The 25642-nt window shown below is 40.8% G+C and overlaps 1 protein-coding gene across 2 annotated transcripts in view; it reads right to left on the bottom strand.

The window, feature by feature from the left end:
* The window catches only part of med30 (mediator complex subunit 30), a 101220-nt gene that overhangs the window by 45047 nt on the left and 30531 nt on the right, over positions 1–25642 (bottom strand). The window lies entirely within an intron of this gene.

Here is a 25642-nt window from a genome sequence, read left to right as displayed (position 1 = left end):
ATGAAACAGAAGACGAAGGATGGATAGATGGATAAAGATGAAACACAACAAAGCTGACTTCTCAGAAAAAAGCTTTTGTGTGTGAATCACCTCGAGGAGGACTGTTTTTGCTTTATTTCCACTCAGTGGTTCAGTTGGGTTGGGTCCCCATGCCATGGAGAATCTCGGAATAAACAACAGGATTAACCAGCAAACTTCTTCTGACAGGGGGGCTGTACCAACTCTCTGTGTCAACCCAACAGATGAGGTAAATGCAAGTACTCTTAAATAATGACTTTTGTGTCTCTACCACAATTAAACATGAACTAGCTTGGCTCAGGAGTTAGTTTGTCCCATCACCAGAGATTTGAGTTCTCTCAATCAAAGAAATTTCTGTATTTAAATCATTTGGATGTGGCAGTACTGTAACTAGAACGCTGTTGGTAAAGAAAAGAGGAATGCGACCCGTAAGTCCACATTTTTATATTGTGATTAATGTCCAGACTAATAGGGGGTGTGGCCAACAACAGCAAAAACGCTCATCCATACAGCTCGTTATCCATTGCAACTGAATCTGGAAGCTTTGCGCTAAACACCGTAATTGAGATGTTTCTTTTTTGATCATTTTGATTTGGTCATCCACCACAGTTGCTTTCCGTGGTCTTCCGGGTCTTTTGGTGTTGCTGAGCTCACCGGTGCGTTCCTTCTTTTTGAGAATGCTCCAAACTGTTGTTTTGGCCACGCCTAATGTTTTTGCCATATCTCTGATAGGTTTCTTTTGTTTTTTCAGCCTAATGATGGCTTGCTTCACTGATAGTGGCAGCTCTTTTGAGCTCATCTTGACAGTTGACAGCAACAGATTCCAAATGCAAATAACACACTTGAAATGAACTCTGGACCTTTTATCTGCTCATTGTAACTGGGATAATGAGGGAATAACACACACCTGGCCATGGAACAGCTGAGAAGCCAATTGTCCCATTACTTTTGGTCCCTTAACAAGTGGGAGGCACATAAGCAAACTGTTGTAATTCCTACACCGTTCACCTGATTTGGATGTAAATACCCTCAAATAAAAGCTGACAGTCTGCAGTTAAAGCACACCTTGTTCGTTTCATTTGATATCCATTGTGGTGGTGGTGTATAGAGCCAAAAATGTTAGCATTGTGTCGACGCCCTAATATTTATGGACCTGATTGTACCAGTTCTGAAGGAAGCAAGCTACACATCCAGCACCATCATTTCAAACAAGGGGGCCCCCCAGGGATGTGTGCTGAGCCCCCTGCTCTTCACTCTGCTGACCCACGACTGTACACCATTACACAGCTCTAACCTCTTCATCAAGTTTGCAGATGACACAACAGTGGTGGGTCTAATAAACCACGGGGATGAGACCGACTACAGGAATGAGGTGAGCCGCCTTACCACATGGTGTGCTGACAACAACCTCTCTCTAAATGTGGAGAAGACCTAGGAGATTGTTGTGGACTTCAGGAGAGCACACACTCAGCATGCTCCTCTGACCATCAACGGTGTGTGTGTGGAGAGAGTGAGCAGCACCAAGTTCCTGGGTGTGCACATTACAGAGGATCTCTCCTGGATGAACAACACCATAGCAGTGGCGAGGAAATCACAGCAGTGTCTCTTCTTCCTCCGCAAACTAAGAAGAGCAAGAGCACCAGCCCCCATCCTGTACACTTTCTACAGAGGCAACATCGAGAGCATCCTGTCATGGGGCATCACTGTGTGGTTCGGAGCCTGCAACGTTTCCTGCATTAAAACCCTCCAACGTATAGTGAGAGCAACAGAGAAGGTCATTGGGGTCTCACTCCCCTCCCTACCAGACATTTACAGCACCCGCCTCACAAAAAAGGCCCTTCGCATTGTGGCTGATCCCACTCACCCGATGCAAAGCCTCTTCGAGCTGCTGCAGTCAGGGAGGAGACTGCGGAGTCTCAAGGCCAGGACCAACAGACTGAAGGACAGCTTTATCCATCAGGCAGTTAGGAAGCTAAACTCCCTCCCGGCTCTCCCGCCCCTCCTCTCTTTTCCCTCACAGTCTCTCTGAACTTGGTTACTGTTTTTATACTAAATGTTTATTTTCTATCTAGCGAGAGTTTGAGAGTAACGTAATTTCATTTCTCTGTATGTCCTGTACATGTGGCAGGAGTGACAATTAAACTGACTTTGACTTTGACTAGTTCTGTTAGATCTTGAAACTATCACGATTCACACATCGTGGAGATACAGCTTTGGATAACAGCTGGAGACGGTGTTTTTGCCTCCAGCGTTGTGTGGATGTGCGCAGTTACTCGGATGTAAACAATAACATCCAAGGGATCCATATAGGTCTTAGAACTATTATACATTTAAAAAGTCACAAAATGTCCCCTTTTACAAATATTTGTAACACAGGGGCTTCTTCACCTCCATCAGCAGGTTCTTGCAGTTTTCTTTGTGGGTGCGGCTGGCTTTGCTTCACTGGAGGGGCTGAGTTCAGGGTTCACCCGCTGTGATGTTACTGTAGTGTTAACATTTAAAAGAAGCCAAGGGAGCTGTGCTGACCTCTCAAAAATAACCAATTCTCATCTCTGCTGCTGACATTTCTGACCTTGAACCATTATCACTGCAGCTTTGGCATGCGCAAGAGCAACACATTGAGGAAACACACAACTTCAGCTCACTCACACACAGACACACAAGAAAAAGAAAAAACAAAAGCCCTTGCCTTTACCCCAACAGAACACATAAATACAATAAAAGAATCATGCCAGGTGGGAAAGTCTCCTAAATAATGCACGGTGAGTTTACCTGAATCTGAGCCATGTTTCACTATTCATGACCAGAGGTGAGACACAGCAGTGATGTTTGTGGCTGCCGGCTGTTTACCTGCTTTTATGCAGCTGCCTCGTTTCACTGACCCAACGCTGATATTTGCACACAGTGATTTAATGTCAACGTGATGGGCATGCTTCCCAGAGAGAGATTAAACCTAATCCTGGACTCAAAATAATCTATGATGACAAATGTCAAACCATCACAGAGGAGGGTTACACAGTGATGCTGGAGTCTGTGTCCTGTCCAGCAACCCTACACAAAACTGCAACAAAAATGTTATTATAGGAAACTCAAGTAATTTATTATGCATTTATCTTATCTGACTTTGAGGCGCCACTTTTCTACACATGAAACCATTCCTGCCTGCCTCTCAATGTGTTAATATAGTCATTCCATTTTCCTGTTGAGTTGTAACAGCACCATCAGAGATTCAACACTTTATTTCCTCACCTTCAAATTCACCTTGTGTCTCTGCAGCAACTCAGAGCAGGTGGGAGGTTCTTGCGACCAAAGCAGCTTTGTTAGTGTCTTAGAAAGACATCTTTTAGAAATTGCGTGTTAAAGATTCACACAATAATCCATTTCTCTCTACTTAAAGCCCCCTAGTATTAAACTTAGTTACAAGATCATAACCTCAACATACCAACGGCGTATGATCATCCCTCGCCTGAGAAAACACAATTTGACTCCCTTCATGATAATTTGGGATCTCATAGCAACTCTTCTTCAAATATTTATATCTGTACAATAATAAAGCTTGATTTGTTGAACTAAAACAGAAGAAAAGGCAAGTTACAGTAAGTTCAAGACAGCTCAAACAGCCAGCACACTCAGAGCAGTCAAACACAATAACGGTTTCTCTGTTATTGACATCTTGTTCAAAATGACCACAAGTTTGTGATCGTGGTGTAATGACTCATGCGCTGCACTCGGGCAATACCCTGTTCTCCGCTCTTCCACACTTTTGAGTTCTACTTTTGGCATTCTTCGACATGACTTCATTAATTAACATGGACAAAAGAAATATTTTACATTTTTAGCCCATTAAAAATCCCCCATTTCCACCTCACAAATGTTTCACAGAATACTTTACAAGAAAAATATTATAAATACAGATATTTAGAAACTATGTAATAATTTTATGTGTAACATAAGACACTTAACTAAAAATGGATTCCATCAAAATCCTAGAGAAGATGGAAAATTTTTGGGTGTTTTAACTCTGAACTATAAAGACTAGTTCTGACCACCATCAGTTATAAGAGCCGTGTCAGCAAGTTGTTACATTCTTTAGATTCTTTAATCAACACCATGATGATCATCACCACCACTTTCACCATTACCACCATCATCATCATCATCACCACCACTATCACCACCACTATCACCATTACCACCAACAGCACTAACACCATTACCACCATCATTACCACCATCATCATCATCATCACCACCACCACTATCATCATCACCACCACTATCACCATTACCACCAACAGCACTAACACCATTACCACCATCATCATCATCACCACCACCACCATCATTACCACCATCATCATCATCACCACCACCACTATCACCATTACCACCAACAGCACTAACACCATTACCACCATCATCATCATCATCATCACCACCACCACCACTATCACCATTACCACCATCATCATCATCATCATCACCACCACTATCACCATTACCACCATCATCATCGTCACCACCGCTATCACCATCACCATCACCACCACTATCACCATTACCACCACCATCATCATCATCATCATCATCACCACCGCTATCACCATCACCACCACTATCACCATTGCCACCATCATCATCATCATCATCATCATCACCACCACTATCACCATTACCACCATCATCATCGTCACCACCGCTATCAACATCACCATCACCACCACTATCACCATTACCACCACCATCATCATCATCATCATCATCACCACCGCTATCACCATCACCACCACTATCACCATTGCCACCATCATCATCATCATCATCATCACCATCACCACCACCACCATCACCATTACCATCAACATCAACACCACCACTATCACCACCACTATTACCATTACCACCATCATCATCACCGCCACTATCACCATCACCACCACGATCACCATTACCACAATCATCATCACCGCCACTATCACCAGCGCCACTATTACTACTACTATCACCATCACCACCACTATCACCACTACCAGCATCATCATTATCATCAACAGCACTATCACCATTACAACCATCATCATCATCATCATCATTACCATCACTATCATCATCACTACCATCATAATCATCAACATCACCACCACTATTATCAACATCACCACCATCTTCATCACCGCTATCATCAACATCACCACCACCACCACCATTACCACAATCACCATCTTCATGACCACCACTATTATCAACATCACCACCATCTTCATCACCGCTATCATCAACATCACCACCACCACCACCACCATTACCACAATCACCATCTTCATCACCACCACTATTATCAACATCACCACCATCTTCATCACCGCTATCATCAACATCACCACCACCACCACCACCATTACCACAATCACCATCTTCATCACCACCGCTATCATCAACATAACCACCATCACCACAACCACCACCACCATCATTACCACAGTCACCATCTTCATCACCACCACTATCATCAACATAACCACCATCACCATCATCATTACCATCACCACTATCACCACCATCATTACCACAATCACCATCTTCATCACCATCATCATCACCATCACTATCATCACCATCCAAGCAGACTGTTTCTAGAAAGGCACTCTCTCCCCCACAAGTTGCTGTATCAGAGGGAGAGCAACTCCTGACTCTTAAGAAAAAGTCTTATTTTCAATAAGTTAGCAGCTCTGGTCTGATCATTATTTTATTGCTGTGTAGTGTTTTCAGTTTTGCAGTTGTTGCAAACAGCCAGAGAGCAAAGATGTGGGCAGGGTCACATTTGCATATTTATTTATCTCAAATGACTGCTGCCCCTAGTCATGAGGCCAAGAAGGGTTTTCTCTTGGCAAAAACTTCATAATAGGTTCATTTATCAGGAGCACAGATCATGTTTAAGGGGATTAACAACAGCTGTTGTGGGACTTTAATAATTTCAACTAGATTCAATTAAACAGAAAAATGCAATGATTAAATGAAAGTAAGCTTCAAATTTCATCCAAATACCGGCTTTTTTCATATATAAATACCTCCCTGGATAAAACAAGTCTTTAAACTTACATAATATGTTTGAAGCTGAAATGTCTGTAAATCTGTCTGCACTCATCTGTTAACAAGGTTATGAGATTCTTACAGAACATGTCCACCACTGCTTCATTCTGCAGAAAATCCACGTGACGTCTGAGGACAGCAGGACAAACAAGCCGCTGAGCTGCAGCCTTTGATTTTAAGTGTTACCCTTGAGCACGACTGTGATTATCAACTCAAGTGCAAATGACACCAGGCTTTTATGAATTAACGTCACACAAAACATCAGAGATGTCAAATAAAGTGGTTCATTAGCCCCATGCTCTTCACTTTCCTTATTAGCAAAGACGGACCACAGCGCAAATGCTTTTACATTAAACTGTGTGTTTATGATGTGAGATGGAGCAGGAGTAAAAGTAAAAATATCTCAGTGATACATATGGCATACAGGCTGCTTCATTAAAACTGCCTGCTAGTTATTTATTTTCATCATTACACAAGCTAAATTTAAAATAACCATTTTTTTTATTCAAACCATCTGCCTCTGGCAGGAGTTCTGAGGTGCAGATTGCACGGTTCTGTTTTTGTCACCATTTGGCACAAAGTGTGATGAAGCTAGTTTTGTAGCTGGCTGAGGAGGATCACATTCTGTGGTTTACACCTGACCCGATGCTGCCCTGATGCATGATGAGCTGCTGTATCTACATGAACTACAGCACCAAATCTAATCCCACACCCACAGACTGATACTTTACATTTTTCACATTTGAAACAAGGTTGTAACTTTTGCTAATTTCTCCAAGTGAAGCTTTTCATTTTCTAATTTAGTACATTTATTTTATTAGCTTGCAGTGAATTTATAACTGATAAAAGCCGTCTCTGAAAATCTGTCATGGAAAATAATGCTAATGTGATGCTAAATACTAATGACGTTCAACTTCAATTTGAATTATAACAGTGTACAATAATAAATGTTGCATTTAAAATTGGTTTCCAATCAAAAAATTTTATCACCAAAACAATGAAATCGGGTTTGTGACACTTGGCATTGCAAAAGTGCTGCAAAGTTTTTGTCTTTCAAAAGAAGCAAACTTCAAAGGCTGAACTCAAGAGCAACCTGAGCTGATGCAGGTAATGTTGGCAGAACGAGGGCAAAACATATTGGCAGCATATGACATGTTAAAAAGAAAATAAAGCCTTCGTTATTTTCAGTTAAGATCCCTGCATACGCTGTGGTGCAGCATATGTAGGGCTATGTAAAAAAAATTATTCTTTGATTCTGAATTGATTCTCATAAATATTCATGAGGATCTATTCGTATGTCCAAAGATTGATTTAACCCTTTAAGCACCAAAGTTGCAAAACTGCAACAAGTGTTGTTGCTGACTTTAACAAGCCACAGCTTCAAATATGATCCCTCATGAAGTTACTACTGTATATCATAAGATAATGAATATGTCAGTCTTCAGTAGTCTGAGCAAGATTGTGGTTGTGTTTATATTGAAAGTTTATGACCTTTTAAGAGTTTGAAAACCGCCTCCCGCCCGGAGGCTCCCGGAGAACGAGAGGAGGAGACGAACACAGAACACATAGGGTGAAGAATTTTATAAGAAAAACGTTCAATTGCTGACTCTCTTTGTCTGGTAATAACTGACTCCAATTCAGAAGAAGCATATCGTCTCTTTGATGAAGATATTCACTCATCCAGTCAAGTGATGCTGCTGCGTGGGGCAACAGAGTTTGTGCTTCACGTGAAGAAAGTAAAGCTAATGGAGGTTAAATGCTCCACACGCCGATTTTGAAGCTTTCACTCCGTGTTCGGGACATGGTGGATTTAGAAATGACAGTAAAAGCACCGCAAATGATGACACACATAGCAGGAATGTAAAAATAATTTTTTTTAAAAAAAGCCAGCAATTTGGAAGCCAAAGTGTGCCACATATAGGGCTGCAACCAACGATTATTTGGATCATCGATAAATCAGATGGGGTCTCGACTTGATTAATCGGATTAAAGGGGAAATTTTAAATCAAATCAAACTTTATTTATAAAGCACTTTTCATACAAAAATATAACTCAAAGTGCTTTACAGAGTAAAAATACCCCACATATCCCACTAATGTCATTAACTAAATTACTTAATTAAAAACTGCTAAGGAAACATTTTTTCTCTCCTTTTACTTTAACAACAAAACATGATTAGAAAACAGTTCAATAGCGTGCTAAACAACATGCTATCATATAAATATATCCATATTTAAACTATGATCAGTAAAATTGTATGTACTTCATTAACATGTTCGGTAGTAAGCTACTGGAAATGCTAATACCATTTATTTTATACTGCTAAAAATGTTACGGTGACATATTTATTACGTACATTTTGGCAACAATCCTGTTTAAATTATGTTCACAGATAGACGCATCTGTGAATTACATGTTACAGTGGCTTGCCATACTCCCGCAGCGGCGCTTAGCCGAGCAGACGCGAACCTGACAGCAGCGGTTCTGCTCCGTAGCGCTGCTGACAGCTAAGAATAAACAGGATGGTGGGAGACTTTTCTTCCGCTTGTAAAGTTTAGATGTCCTTCGTTTCACAACCATCGTGTTTTTTCAGAACCCCACTTGATTGTGAGCCTGCTACCCGATAGCATTAGCTAATCTGCGCATAGTTGCGCTTTTGATCCCAAACCGTTTCTGCTTTTGTGTCTTTGCAGATTTCTTTGTTTTCATCCACAGCACCTAGATTAGCACATTGTGCGTCAGTAAGCAACTTACTGTTCTAAGTGTGTCGTTCCTCATTAAAACACCGGCTTTCTCTCTTGTTCTGATCTGCCTCAGTCTGCTCTGTTGCCTCCTACACATGAGCTGCGCGCATTGCCTGTTAAATAAAAGTTGCGCGACACAAAAAGAAGTTGCACAATACGACAAATCGATGACGAAATGCGTTATCGATTTTATCGATTCGTTGTTGCAGCCCTAGCCAGATCATGTGTAAGTCAAAAAGTGACACATAATCAAATGAATATTCCACGTTTCCCTGCCATATATGGTTCAGACAGAGACTTTTTCATGGAGAAAATGATCATTACATTCAAAGGAAAGTCAACCCAGAAGATGTTCAAGACCAAAAAAAAAATCTGACCAACATTGCTAAAAAGTATTTGTGTGTGTGTGTGTGTGTGTGTGTGTGTGTGTGTGTGCGTGCGTGCGTGCGTGCGTGCGTGTGCTCTGTCTTCTCCATCCCCAGTGAGTCGTGGAGGATGGCTGCTTATACTGAGCCAGGATTCTCTGGAGGTTTCTTCCTGTTAAAAGGGAGTTTTCCTCTCCACTGTCGCTACATGCTTGCTTAGTATGAGGATTGCTGTAAAGTCACTGACACTAGTCAGTGACTTGATGCAATTTGCTGGGTTCCTTATATAGGAAACATTTTTTCTGATTGGCTTAATGAACTGACCTGAATTGGAATGTTTATTATGTGAAGTGCCTTGAGATGACTCTTGTCGTGATTTGGCGCTATATAAATAAAATTGAATTGAATTGAATTAAGTAGCTCTACTCTTGTTTTGTAGCAGCACTGTTGCTCAATGTCTGGTGTGTGATAGGCTGAATATTTACTTTCATTAGTTGGTGTCTACATGTGTTTTATGTAGTAGGTTTTATGTAGTTTTATGTGTGGTCATGAAAGTCAGTTTGGTCTTGAGCTTTCGTCACCATTAAACCCATAAAACAGTTAAACTTGCTGTGTTATATTTGAAGCCTTATATTTATTTGTCTTATATATATTTGTAGCCTTAGTAAATCAGTATCTACAGTGATCCTTAAGATCAGAAAACTTCAGCTAAATAAAGTCAGCAGTTTAGCTTGTATGTCTTCAAGTCCTTAGTAAAACAAAAAGGAGCCAAAATGTAACCTTAGGGCACACCTTGAGTTACGCAAAGAAAGTCCAATTTGTGGCTTCCAGCCTGGACACACTGATTCCAATATGTTAGATGGCTACAGCCAACATTTCTCAGCACAGAATAACCCTGGATTTCTACGAAACGCGTAAGCTGTACGTAGCATCTGCAAAGCACAAGAGAGATAGTAGCTACCATTATAGGTGAGGAGTATATTTCAACTGGACACACAGCGGTGCATCTTGGATACATTCCATAAGTGTATTGTCACGGTACTCAGGTATTTTTGTTGTTTTTGGTTTTTTACACACCACACTTCCAGAACATGTCAAGCTCAGCAATTTAGATCAGTCCAGACAGGAAATCAGACAAGTGAGCAGTGTAACGCATCTGGCAATTATCAAAATAAAATATGCATGCAGGCTTCCTATTACTTAATCAGGGTTTCCCCCAGCGCTGAAGGTAAAAGCAGAAAATTAACTACAAACCTTTTGAATACATTTGGCCTTCTTGCATGCCTTGCTTGTTATTGTTAATAATGCTTTTATGTTAAACAAATGTCCTGTTGGCATATATGCTTTTATTCTGAAAGTGTGTGGTTGACCTTTTTGTGAGGGAGTTCGATGGTGTCATGGCGGAATAAAGGAGAAGTTCTGAACCAAGTATCAGTCTAGTTTATTGAGTAACATTGGTAGCAGAGGATGGCTAACAACTACAGAGTCCCACCAGCCTTCGATGAAAAGAAGTCCTATGAAAGCTGGAAAAATGAAGTCGCCATTTGGATTCGGGTTACGAACTTGGAGAAAAATTAACAAGCGCTCGCGGTGGCTTTGGCGCTATCTGGAAGAGCAAGAGAAGTCGCGATGGATATATCGGTGGATGATTTGGATGAAGATGACGGAATGCAGACGTTACTTCGAAAACTTGATGACTTATTTCTTAAAGAAGAAAAGGACCGTGTTTATGAAGCATACACAAACTTTGCCCGAATCAAGAGAGACGGCAGCATGTTCATAGAGGACTATATCATTGACTTTGAACAGAAATACTTGCAGATGTGGAAATACAAGATGGAGCTTCCGGATGCGGTGTTAGCTCTCAAGCTGTTGGATACTGCCTGTTTGGATGCAAAAGATCGACAGCTGGCCCTAATTGCACGCACAGACTTAACGTTTGATTCGATGAAATCAGCATTAAAAATGATCTTTGGAGGGAAGTCGGCTCACACTGTCGGAATTAATCAAGAAACTGCCTACGTAACAGAACAGTAAAGTAAACCGCGCTACTCTTGGAATCAGCGCAATAAACAAAAGGCGTCACTCCCTGGAACTAATCCACTGGACAGGTATGGATGCAGATCAAGATGTGCAGTCTGTCAGAGCACATTTCACTGGGCAAAAGACTGTCCAAACAAAGGTGAGCAAGCTAAACTTACCTATGCTGGTGAGTCAGAGAAGGTGGACGAGTGCAACATTGCTCTATATACAAAAGAGGCACCCTCAGATGCGGAAATATTTATGACTGAGTGCCTTGGCTCGGCAATAATAGACACAGCATGCACCAAAACAGTATATGGACAAGAATGGCTTGACAGCTATATTATTAAGCTAACTTCAGTTGAAGTAAAAAACTAAAGATGTCAGTAGTGCACAGCAGTAGACCCTTCAAGTTTGGAGATGGAAAAATTGTTAAATCCATCTAAAGGGTAAAGATACCAGCAAATATTGGACAGACTAAGTGTCAGATCGAAACAGAAGTTGTCCCAACAAAAATACCTCTGCTTTTAAGTAAAGAATCAATAAAAAAGGCAGGAACAGTGCTTAACATGGAAAATGACAGCGCAGTGATGTTCAACAAACCTGTGAAGCTTGACTTTACCAGCTCCGGTCACTAATGTGTGAGCATAATGAATAACAATATGCCGTCTAGTCATCATGACAATGTCATAACAGATAATGTATAGAAGAACAGATACTGGCACTCAGAAACAATGACTTCTGCAGAGAAGACAAAAATGCTGATTAAACTTCACAAGCAGTTTGGGCACGCATCTGCTGAAAAACAACAGGCAGTAAAGACTAAGAGTGTGGATCTATTCTGCAAAAGGTGGTAGAACAATGTGAAACATGGCAGAGATACGGCAGAACCAGACCAAAGCCAGTTGTTAGTTTCATTGTACTGAGATGCCAGTGGAAGACCGTGGCAACTGATCTACATGAACTTAAGCCGGGGCTGTGGTACCTCCATGTCATTGATCAGTTCAAAAGATTTAGTGCAGGAAGCATACTAACCACAAAGAAGTCATCTGAAATTGTTAAACACTTCATTCATGTATGGATAAGTGTGCATGGTCCACCTAAAAAGCTGTTCAGTGACAATGGGGGAGAGTTTAACAATGATGAGGTCCGGGACATGGCAGAGAACTTCAATATAGAAGTAAAGACGCCTGCAGCATACAGCCCATGGAGCAATGGGCTACTTGAAAGACATAATCAGACACTCACGGAGATCATAATGAAAGTGAAAACAGACACAAGCTGTGACTGGGATACTGCATTGGACTGGGTGATAATGGCTAAAAACACTATGCAGGGCGTGCACGGTTATAGCCCATATCAGCTGGTGTTCGGACAGAATCCTAACCTGCCATTTGTGCTGACTGACAAACCACCTGCATTGGGAAGGCACAACAAAAAGCGAATGGGTGTCAAATCACATCTCGGCTCTGCATGCATCAAGAAAAGTATTTACAGAAGCAGAATGTTCAGAAAGAATAAGACGAGCTCTCGTAAACAGATTCGACATGGAGATGACAAGTATGAAGTTGGTGACAAAGTCTATTATAAGAGAGTGGACTCCCCAGAGCGGAAAGGACCAGGAGTCGTCATTGGACAGGATGGTGCAGTGGTGTTTGTCAGACTTGGTGGAATGTGTATCAGAGTCCATCAACTCAGACTGAAAAAGGTGGGCAACGAGAAAGATGATTTACAACTGGAAAACTACGCAGAAATAAAAAAAAATGCTGTGCTAAGTCAGGAGAGGACAAGAGACTTTGTTGATGACATGGAGGCTGCAGAGCACACAAACACACTGGGACAACCAGAAGTAACAGTTGGTGAGGTTGTTGGAGAAACTACTGCAGAACCTGCAACAACAAGAGGAGAATATGAAAGGAACACACAGAGTGATGTGCAGCCAGAGATTGTTTGTTTGGAACCTGGACAGGTGATAAAATACAAAGATCGTGAAACTGGAGGCCTTCATACAGCTAAAGTGCTGGGCCGTGCAGGAAAAGCCACAGGCAAATATAGAAACTGGTACAATGTGGTTCTTGTGGAACCTAACTCTTTGGCAGGAAACACCAATTCAGTTGACATCAAACAACTGGAAGATTTCCAGGTAGAAGTTGACAAGGAATTGGATGTAACAGGTACAAGTGAGGAGGTGTTTTTGATGGGAGATTTAGCGTTTGATGATGCAAAACAAGACGAGATAAAAAGTTGGAAGGACAATGATGTTTCTGTAGAGGTTAGAGATGAAGGGCAAAAGTCAATCTCCACAAGAGGGGTCTGCACTGTGAAGGAGTTGCCTAATGGATTAAAACCTAAAGCACGTTTGGTGGCCAGAGGGTTTGAAGAATTACAAGTGTCAGAACTACAAAAGGACTCACCAACATGTGCTTCAGAGTCCCTTCACATGCTTGTTGCAGTAATCTGCCAGAGAACATGGACGCTTAACTCGATGGATATTAAATCTGCATTTCTACAAGGAATTGAACTGTCACGTGATCTTTATATCCGACCTCCACCAGAAGCACACTCCGACGGCAGACTGGAAACTAAAAAAATGTGTGTATGGATTAGCAGATGCATCACTGTATTGGTACAATCGTGTAAAGGAGATTGTACAAAGACTTGAAGGAAAAATATCAAAGGTTGACCCTGCCGTTTTCTTTTGGACGGGTCAAGAAGGCAATGTTGTTGGAGTACTTGCTTGTCATGTGGATGACTTCTTTTGGGGAGGAACAGAGAGCTTCTCTTCACCTGTGATACCCCAGCTAAGAGCTGCATTTCAAGTTGGCCGTGAAGAGCAGAACAACTTCAGTTATGTGGGAATGGATTTTGTGACTATTGACAAAAAGGTACACATACGCCAGGAAACCTACATCCAGCAACTGCAGCCCATACATGTGGACCCCCAACGCACTGTACAACAAGAGTCACTTCTCTTACCAGGAGAAAAGGATCAACTCAGATCCAAAGCAGGGGTGGACATTAACTTCAAAACCAACCGGCCAGCCGGGCCGGTAACTCTGAATATTTACCGGCCCCGCCAAGAATCTACCGGCCCCGCTGGTCAGCTGCCAAAACGAGTCAAAATAACAACTGAACCGTTTTAAATGTAATAACCTTTATTTTGTACACATTCACAAACATAATAACGTATTCAAGTTTGAATTTGTTTGTTCCCTCAACAAAACACGATTTTGTCGTCGCATACTTCCGGCATACAACGCAGTACATCACCAACGCCGCTTTGCTGTACTCGAGCCTTTGGCTGTGTTCGAGATGAGCCAGTTCTGCGCAGATTAGACCAGCAGTGATCGGCGAGCAGTGCATGCCGGTTAGATTTGTGTCCGAATTGACGCCGACTTGCTCTGACGTCATGCATACGTAGGCAACAATAACCTCGTGAGATCAAGGCGGCCGCAGATTTTAGAGCAAGGCGCTGCAGTTGCACTCCCTCGGCAGCAAAACCTAGAGGATGACGGGAAACGCCTGGCTCTCACCTGATCTAAGATCTGATTGGTTCATATTTTGATCCAAACATCTGGTGGTAGAACATGAAATGTTAGTTGTTCACATGTATTCTGTAAATCATGTTACGTTGATGATGACAATATAGGCCATAAAGAGAAATGTGTTTTGTTTTCTTTTGTCACGTTTCCTATGAGCACACTGAAGCTACAGCTGATAACTTTTACTTATTATTACAGTCATGTCTTCTTGTACAATATATGATATCCACAAGCATGTGAGGATGTGTTTCAGCTGCTAACAGGCACCAGAATTAAAATTGAAAATTGAACAAGTGTGAACGCTCACGCGATATCTTCATCCATCATCACCCCCGAGCTACACGCAGGAAAATCCAAGAGATTCAACTGGCAGAAACAACTGGTTCACACCACAGGTTCTCTCACTCACTCACTCACTCACTCACTCACTCACTCACTCACACACACACACACACACACACACACACACACACACACACACACACACACACACACACACACACACACAGAGGAAATGGAGGACAAGTAGTTAAAAGAAAAACTACAGCTGAGCCGAGGCGCGCCTCGAATAGGGCGCGTCTGATCTGAACTGTGGCCGGATTTCGTGAGCAATTCGCTTCTCGGCGCTTCGGGCGCTTCCGCTGCCGGTGTGTCCCCGGCGAAACGCCGGCTTTCAGCCACTCCCCCCGCTGCTTCGTCTTCTCTCGTCTGTTTTCCAGGCGATGCGCTGCTCAACTCGAACACGGCCATTCTCTGCACCTCCCGTCTTCTTTAAACTGCCAAGAATCATTCCACCTACGCACACGCTTCTCTGCTTCATACCGTGTCGAACTGTCTCGCTTCTCCTCACCAGTTTTAAAGCGTTTTGCCGGAGATTTCATCAAGAAATCCCATCCGCGATCTCCCTGCGTGCTTGAGTGTTTCTAGCGTGGTTCCACTTCGTCTTTAATAGTGAACTTATAGTTCACGTGACTATAACTAGAATGTGCAGTACGTGCACGAATCGTACAAGTGCAGTACGTGGCTAGAGGCGCGCAGGTTCACGCGTGCGAAACGAAAACGGCGGCTTCCTACAGGGCGGGGCCATGATGCAGGTGAAAGCCGGTGTGTAAATGACAAATAAGGCTTGGGCGCCACCCGGGCGGTGAGTCGTCAAGTATTTACCGCCTGACGAGAAAATTTAGCGCCATTGGCGCTCGGGCGCTTTAAAGGTCCACCCCTGCAAAGTGGGTCAGCTTCTTTGGGTGGCAAGACAAACCAGGCCAGATATAATGTTTGATGTAAGCATGCTGGCGTCAAGCATGAAGGATGCAACTGTGAACACAATTCATGAAACTAACAGAGTAGTGTGCAAGCTGAAGACAAAGAGTGTAACTTTGAACTTTGGACAACTGGGCAGAGACAGCGATCTCAAGATTGCTGTGTTCAATGATGCTTCTTTTGGACATCTTCCCGACGGAGGAACACAAGGAGGACATCTAATTGTCCTCATGGTGAAGGATGGAAGGTTTTCACCACTCTCCTGGCAGTCACGAAGAGTTAAGAGAGTTGTACGGAGCACACTAGCGGGCGAAACACTGGCAATGCCTGATGGAATTGATAATGCACTTTTCCTGTCTACACTGTTTTCAGAGTTGACAACTGGAGACTTAAAACATGCTGTCCCCATAATCTGTTTTACAGACAACCATTTTCTTGTCGACGCACTCAAGTCAACGAAGTCTGTCTCTGAAAAAAGACTTCGCCTTGAAATGAGCAGCATAAGGGAGCTCATTGAAACACAAAAGGTTGAGCAAGTGTTGTGGCACAGCGCCAAAGCTCAACTTGCAGACTGTCTCACAAAAAAGGGGCCATCCTGCTTTCAGCTACTGAATACTTTGAGTGAGGGACAATGGACTGTTGAATAAAAAAATGTATTAAACCTATCCGGTCCCACATATCACAATCAGTTTGTTTTGTTTGTTTTTGAAAGAGCACATCTTTATAGGTGTAAGTGATAAATATAATTTCTTTTAAAAGGATGGGTGAGATTGTTAGTAATGCTTATATGTTAAACAAATGTCCTGTTGGCATATATGCTTTTATTCTGAAAGTGTGTGGTTGCTTCCAGAGAAATGACCTTTTTGTTTATGTTTATGTTTATTTATTTAGCAGACGCTTTTATCCAAATCGACTTACAATTTATAACCTATAGGGCATGTTGTGATCTGTGGGGGAAACCGGAGTACCCGGAGGAAACCCACGCATGCATGGGAAGAACACGCAACTCCACGCAGAAAGGCCGCAGGTGAGTTTCGAACCTGCGACCTTCGTGCTGCGAGGAAACAGTGCTAACCACTGCGCCACCATGCAGCATTGTGCGGGAGTTCGAAGGTGTCATGGCGGAACAAAGGAGAAGTTCTGAACCAAGTATCAGTCTAGTTTATTGAGTAACAGTTATCTCATGAACTGGCAAAATAACAAGTGATACTGCAACTATCCTGTGATTTTGTGATCTCGCAGGACGCATTAGCAGCTGCTGCACTTCTGAAAAACTCCTCCTATGAAAGGCCATTTAAGATTTTGTCAGACTGTAAGGATGAGACCCAAGAAAGGCTGCGGGCGGTTTGGCGAAACACTCCGGAGCCACCGATTAGTAGAATCACGCAGCCGGAACAAAGGAACAGATCAATCAGTCATCAATTAATACAATACACCTGCAGTTACCATGGTAACCTCACATGCCTCTAAATCAATACGACAACACCACAGTTCAGTGTTAAAAAGGTTAAAATTCTTTCCGCAGCTACTTTCCCTGTCCTTTGGTTTTTGAGTTGATATGCGAGAGGCCGTGTCAGTCATCATAACATCTTTTTCTGTTTTTGTCTGCAGCCTTCGACTCCCATGACATTTCAGACTTGACTGACACAAGATGTCAGTTTGAAGAAAAGCTCCCGGTACGGCACTTCAGAGTGTTACAACACAGCTTCTCTATCAGAGCTGAGAAAAAGCATTTCTGACAGTAAATAAATCCCAAAAAGCTTTTATGTCTGATGGCTGGAACACGAAATTACTCAAAACGTTAACACTTCCCTTACAGAAACTAGGAAAGAGAATCCTGTCATATCGGTTGTCTGCTCATTAATATTTTGCTCGGCTCAGTTCATCTTTTGAAATATATCTAAAGCATGTGATGTTGAATCTTTACATTATCTATATTTACTAGAAGACGCAAGACATGTCACCTTAAAAGCTGAGTTTATTTAAAAAAATATAATAAATCTAGAATCTCTAAACAAATTACCCAAACAAAACACAAATATGATCAATCTAAATGCTATCGTAACTCTGGGTTCCCTGAACAGTGCCAGCAATGCAGATTATAAACTGCCAGGCAGATTGACGTCCACTAAAGACAACATTTTGGTGTCTAAATCTTATTACACAGATTCACATTAATAATTATCTAACGACTAGAGACACACGATGAGACAGCATCAAATCTCTTTTTCCTGAAGTCTGAATGAGCAGATTTCTGCCCAACAGGCTATCTTCAAATCTAATGATACCAAAAACACCAGCAAATCAAACTAAATACTGCACTTCAACTCCTGGTGACCACCAGGATATTTAATAAGAAAAAGGGCAAACATATCTTGGTGTAATTGTCACAGCTGTTGTTACTGAGTCTTTTTAATAATGCAATTGTGTTAAAGCTCTCATTCACGTGAGCCATTTTCTGCCTAACAGAAACTCTTTTGCGCTCCAATTTCAGGAAGTTAGTCAGACGAATGGGAGGGGGGGTTAATCCTACTCATTAATATTCATGACATCTTGCCTCTGATTAGCTAACAGCAATCCAACTCTTCTGCTGCCACCATTCGCTCTATTTCTTGGGTTAAAAAATGCAACGTTGATGTTTTAATCTCTACAAATAACCCCAAATTTGTTCTTCCGAAGTGAACTGGTAAGCTTCTAGTTTCAGACGAGTATCCGGTACAGATAAAGCATTTTTGACAAATACGAGCATGAAACGAGTAAAACTCGTAAATATCTGTAATCGTGCTGAAGGAAAATCCTCATTGGGTAACTGACTGTCTTCACGCTCTGTGATTGGCCAGTCACATAGAGTCCGCCCCTCCCTACACACAAAACTCTCTAGCCGGCCGGGAGCACAGTCCGTCCAGCTCATCCACACACACACACACACACACACACACACACAGAGACAGACAGACAGTAATGGATCTCGCTGTGATTGCTTCACTGTTGCTCACGTTTCTTCAGTTTTCCCTAGGTTTTCTTCAGCTCGCCTCTTTTTCGGTTGAATATTTAAAGTTACTTATTTCGTAAGTTACATGGTGCATTTGACAAGACAGAGCTGACGTGCTGTGTCACTACCTCCGCTCCAGTCGGGTTTTTTATTTTTTTTTAACTCCCTCTCTCTCCCTCTCTCTATCCCCCCCCCCCCCACACACACACACACACCTTAATCAACATTGTTTTGTTTAACTTTGTGTGGGAGAATGCTAAGAACATTACGAAAAAAATCTGTTTAATAAAATTAAAATTAAAAAAATATATATAAAGTTGTGTCTGGTTCTAGCATTTCATATTTCCTAGTTCCTACTGCATGAGTTCAGATGTATTAATCCATGCAATCAAATATTAATGTTCTGCTTTTATTGAAACACTTGTTCTGTAATAGTTCCTTTACTATTGTGATCAAAAATATTTAATCTCAATTCTGAGGCTGCTCTGTAAATAGTTTTCAAATCAACAATACACATAGCAACTTCTGATCAATCCATATCAATTTCAGACGTAAAATAATATATTGATGTAAACCATACCCACTTCCGGCTAAACCACACCCACTTCCGGGTTATGCCACGCCCATTCCGAGTACAGATACAGATAATTTAGTTGGTTGAACAGATACAGATACAGATAGTGGTGTACTCGCTCATCCCTATTAGCTTCTTCTGTCTCCTGACTGCTAAATCGACATGGCCTTCCATCATCCTAATGTAAAGGTTGGTTAGTCTATGAATGCTAATTCTCCCTGTGATAAAGGAGGGACTGGCATTGTCTGATCTGACCGTTTTCCCGTTTCCTTTCTGCAACTAAAGCAGGCAATGGGGGTTGACGAAAATGTTTACATTCAGTACGCATTGAAACACAGAAACCAATCATTTTCCAAAAATAATAATTACCATACCACATACCATACCACATTCATTTCTATTGCACATTTCAAAAATGGCACGAGAGCTGACCAAAGTGCTGCACAAAACAACAATCATAAAATAACATCACAATACAGATAAGAACAGCCAATACATCAAAAAAATGATATATAATAATAAAAGGCAAACCCATTTAAAGCCATAAACACAAAGAGCAGAATTTTAAATCTCACCCTAAAGGTTGCCGGAAGCCAATGTAGATACTCCAGAACCGGGGTGAAATGACTGTGTCTATTTGTGTTTGTTAGGAACCTTGCTGCAGCATTTTGTACTATCTGCAGCTAATTCAGGGCTGAAACAGAAGTGCCAATGAGAAGAGAATTAGCATAGTCCAGTCGAGAGGTGATGAAGGCATGTATAACGGATTCCAGATGGGATTGTTTCACAATTGGGTAACACGAAACTGAAAAAAAATGATATCACCACCGCAGTTATCTGAGGGACCATCAAAAACCCAACATCCAATTTCACCCCAAGGTTGGTCACACCCTGTGTGAGGTCAAAGTTCAGAGAATTTATAGCAGATGAAGTGTAAGATAAATTTCTTGGTTAAAAAAAATTGAGCCGGCCTTGGACTCATTTAGTCTGAGGAAATTAGCTGCTAACCATCCCTTCACATCTGAGAGACACTTGGAAATTAGTGAGTCCGTGTTTGGTCCATTTGTCGCCAGATAGATCTGGCAATCGTCAGCGTAGATATGATAACTGATACCATACCTCTCAAAAATCTTTCCCAAAGGGAGAAAATAGATGGAAAATAGAAGGGACCCCAGGACAGAACCTTGAGGCACCCCCTATCATGTAGGAGTGAGGGTGAGGCACAATCATTAATCTGCACACTGAATTACCTATTTGCCAATCCAGAGCAGTGCCCGTAGGACCAACCCATGATTCTAGTCAATCCAACGGTGAGGTGGTCAGCAATATCAAAAGCTGCAGACAAATCTAGTAACAGCAGCAGCACATGAGAACCAGAAACAGACGCAACAATAAATATAATTTAGCACACAAATTAGAGCAGATTCTGTGCTATGGTAATGTCTTACAAATTACTACGCGGTTTCTTTGTGAATGAGATCTTTAAAGGAATTATTTTCATGTATCTGTAGATTTTTTTCTTGGATGCAAAACCAACCAACCACCCAACGTCTTTGTTTGGTACACCAAAACTGACAGACTTTTAGACTGATGTCATTTTGAATCATGTTAGAGATGCAGAAAAAGTGTTTTTAAATGTTGCTGTTCTCATGTACTCTTTCTAAACCTTTAAGCTAATATGTCTGAGTTTCGACTGTTGGTGAAAAACTGCCAACAATATTTACCAGAGTTCTCCATTTCCTCATGCGAGATTTGTAAGGCAGATTATTTTTGCTCTAATTAGTCCTTGCAGATGTCTGGGACAAGTCTCCAAGTCCGTGGAGACACAATTCAGACACTTTGAGATTTAATCGCATAAAGAGAATTTGCACGTCTTATGTGATATACAAGACCCGACCCTATTTCACACTTATAACAAATTTAATGTGATTTGTTAGTTTGTTTGTTTGTTTATTAAGATCCCCATTAGCTGCTGACATACAGCCGCTATTCTTCTTGGGGTCTCATCTCATAGTACAGTCATTACAATATATATATATATATATATATATATATATATATATATATATATATATATATATATATATACACATACACACATATTGTGCACATCATTCATACATGACCATACACACACACACACACACACACACACAACTAATTTCAACATAATATTGCAGTGTAGTAAAATCACAGTTTAATTCTCAAAACCCCCAAACATAAAAAAATATATTCTTAAAATTTAAAATACAGCTCACTTCAGAAGATGTTTAGCTTGACATTATCTTTGGGAAAATAAAAATATTTGGAGTTTTTTCTGAAAACATTTTTATCAATTTCCCTCAACAGAAATCCTGGTAGTGCATTCCATAGCACCACAGCACAATAGACCACAGTTTTCTGCATTTGATTTGTTCAGCACGTAGGTAACACACACCGTCCATGCATACTTTGTCTTGTGGAATAATCATGTTTATCTGCGAAAAAAGACAAGGTGGAATAAATTACATTTAGAGTTTTTGTCGTAATGATATTTCTAATAAACATTGTTGATGAAAACTCAAATCTCTCTCTTTCTTTTAGCCAGGACAACTTATTGTGTAACAGATTTACACTGGTTCTGTACGGACTCCCCAATACCATGCGCGCTGCCTTGTTTTGTGCAATTTTTAACTTGTCTAGACAATTTTCACTGGTGTTGGGCCAAACCACAGAGGCATAATCTAAGTGTGAAAGCACCAGTGACCGAACTAGTTTCTTAAGTGAAATGGAATGAATTTCCAACAACGTCTGATAAAGGTCCATACTTCTTCCCATTTTTTTCAACAGGTAGTTAATCTGATTCACCCAGGATAGTTTATTATCAACAATAACACCCAATAACTCAAACTCATCAACCTGTTCAATAATAGTACCATCTAAGGTCAAGCTTAAGAGTGGATTCGATTTTAAAAAGTGTCTAGATCCTATGACCATACATTTAGTCTTATTTGTGTTTAATATCAAATTGTTTGCTGTGATCCATCTATTAACATATTCTAGTTTGTTATTTAGAACAGTATTAAGTTGTAATATTGTTTTCGCTGGTGCGTATAATGTAATATCGTTTGCATAAATTGCCATTGTGGCAGGATCCAACACCATAGGCAAGTCATTCATAAAAATGGAAAACAACAAAGGTCCTAAACAACTACCTTGGGGCACTCCACAACACATCCTTTCAGTCTCAGAGCAGCTGCCATTAAAATAAACTGTATACTCTCGATCACAGAGATATCTGTCAATCAATTTTACTGAAGAAGGTTCCAATCCATAACACCTCAACTTTTTAAAAAGCATGTTATGGTCTAAAACATCAAAAGCTGCCCTTAAATCAAGCAGCACATTTCTAACAAGGTTTTTATTGTCAATTTCTTGCAACCAATCATCTGTTATCTGAGTTAATGCTGTGGGGGTAGAGTGCTCCCTTTTATATGCATGTTGATATATTGTATTTAACCCATTCACCAAGAAATAACTCTGAATTTGTTCATAAACTACCCTCTCCATGATTTTACTCAAGGCAGGTAATAGACTGATTGGTCTACTATTTTGACCTGAAAATGGCTCTTTATTGTTTTTAATCAGCGGAATAATATTTGCCTTTTTCCATTGTGAAGGAAATACACTTAGCTCCAAACTTAAATTAATTATATATGAGAGTAGGGAAACAAAGTCTGCTGCTAACTTCAGTATTATCAATGCCTGATTGTGTATCTTTACTAGTTAGCAAAATCTTCTTAACAGTCTGATCAGTAATTTTTTCAAATTTAAATGTACATCCTTTACTCCCCATCATCTTTTTTATCATACATGAAAAGTCATTATCTTGTTTTTGATTCATGGAAGATTTCCAGGTTTGAATTTTGTCCTTAAAGAATTTGCATAAATGTGTGGCGATATGTTTTGGTTTTGTAATAAAGACCCCATAGAGTTCCAAAAAAAGTGGAATTGTTGTGGCCTTCTTTCCCAATAGTTAATTTAATGTACCCCATATACATGCATTATCCATTTTTGCCTCTTTAATTTTATTTTGATAATAGATTCTCTTCTTACTTTCATTTAGTTTGGTAACATAATTTATCAATCTGCGATATATTTTCCATAACGCCACATCATCATATCTAATTGCATTCTCTTTAATTGTGTTTCTTTGACTCATAAACTCTTTCAACTCTTGGTCTAGCCAGGGGGTCGAGTTACTTCTTACAGCTAGCTTCCTTATAGGAGCATGTTTATCTAAAAGCTTTCCTATTAACTCACTGAAAACCTCCACAACACTATTTGGGTCACGCTCCTGGTTTACTCTTTTCCAATCCACATTTTTCACATCCTCTAAAAAGTCATTTTCTTCAAATTTTCGAAAGGTCCTCTTCACTATAAATATTTGGCCTGATTTAGGTACTTTTGTTATCTTTCTAATTACAATTAAATTATGATCACTGCAGCCTGCCGGCATTGAAACTGCGTTCGAACACACCTGACTCATATTTGTAAATAATAAATCAATTAAAGTTGCTGATTGAGAACCATCAGCTTTTACATTTACTCTTGTATGTTGTGAGACCATCTGTGTCAAATTGCACGCAAGAGCCGCTGAGTACAATTTATTCCTTAAAGCACAATTTGTAGAATGCCAATCAATGTTGAAATCTCCTAAGAAGTAAATATCATATACTCTTTCACATACTCTATCCAACATTTCACATATTGAGTCTAAATGCATTACAGATGCATTTGGTGGTCTATAACAACCACCTAGAAGAATAGTTTTCAAATGTGGCAACTGCAGCTCTAACCAGATCACTTCCACTCCTAGTACATTCAGATCACTACGAATGTTTACTGGTATTTCACTTTGAACATAACACGCTACTCCTCCACCTTTTAAATTCCTATCTTGTCTATAAATGTTATATCCCTCGACGTTTAATACAGTACTGTTGATTGAAATATCCAGATGTGTTTCTGATAACACTAATACCTGTAAATTATAGTCCTTTATAATCTCGGATACTTCTTGTACCTTGTTTCTTAAACTACAAATATTCAGATGTGCCATTTTAAGTCCACCCTTCAGAATCCTTACATCCTCGTTACTCATCCTTATAAAATATTTGGGGGGGTTACTATAACAACTGCTTTTAACATGTTTTGGACCTTTAAACACATACACACTATGTGATCCCACTTTATCCCAACACGACATTCTCATCCACACCCCAGACTCACCACACACCCACACATTTCTTAACCATTGTAATGTAATACATAGACAATGCGTCAGCTGAGCCAACTCAAGAAGTCATGACAGAACTCCTTTATCAACTAAAGCGAGCTTAACAGAATCCAACCCGGCTTAAAATACGCATTACTATGCATTTTTATGTTCAACATTGTGCTTTCTCCGGTCTGCTTGTAGTCTTAGACCCTGTCCACACGTAGCCGGGGAGCTGCCAAAACGTAGATATTTTTCTACGTTTTGGCCTGTCATCCACACGGAAACGGAGTTTTTTCACACGAAAACGGATCTTTTTAAAAACTCCGGCCAAAGTGAAGATCTGCGTTTTCTCCGTTTTGGGTGTCTGCGTGTGGACGAACAAAACCGGAGTTTTAAGGTCCGCAACGTCACTTTCCGCGACAAAAAAATGCTGACATCACGTGTGCGACCTGTGTTTACACTAGCCGACAGCATGGATGCCCTCAGAGCTGCGCTCGCTTTATCAATTGTCCAAGCGCTTTTTGCTTGTTTGTTTTTGCAAGCGGAATTACTGCTCCTTGCGGAAGACCACAGACGAAGGGCGAGGTTAAGAACGGGGAAGTACTGCCGCCTACAGGTCTGGCATGTCCTTAACAACGTATTTATCTGGGTACGTGTGGACAGTTTTTTTTTAAACGAGGTGGTGTGGATGCAAGTTTTTGGAGGGGCGGATATTCGTTTTTTTTTTTTTTTTACGACTACGTGTGGACTAGGCCTTAAACACATGTCTCTGCCA

The sequence above is a fragment of the Nothobranchius furzeri genome, chromosome 19 (genome assembly GCF_043380555.1).
Source record: "Nothobranchius furzeri strain GRZ-AD chromosome 19, NfurGRZ-RIMD1, whole genome shotgun sequence".
In the NCBI taxonomy this organism is placed as follows: domain Eukaryota; kingdom Metazoa; phylum Chordata; class Actinopteri; order Cyprinodontiformes; family Nothobranchiidae; genus Nothobranchius; species Nothobranchius furzeri.
Note: the sequence above shows the minus strand (reverse complement) of the source record. Positions and strands in the feature narration are given on the sequence as shown.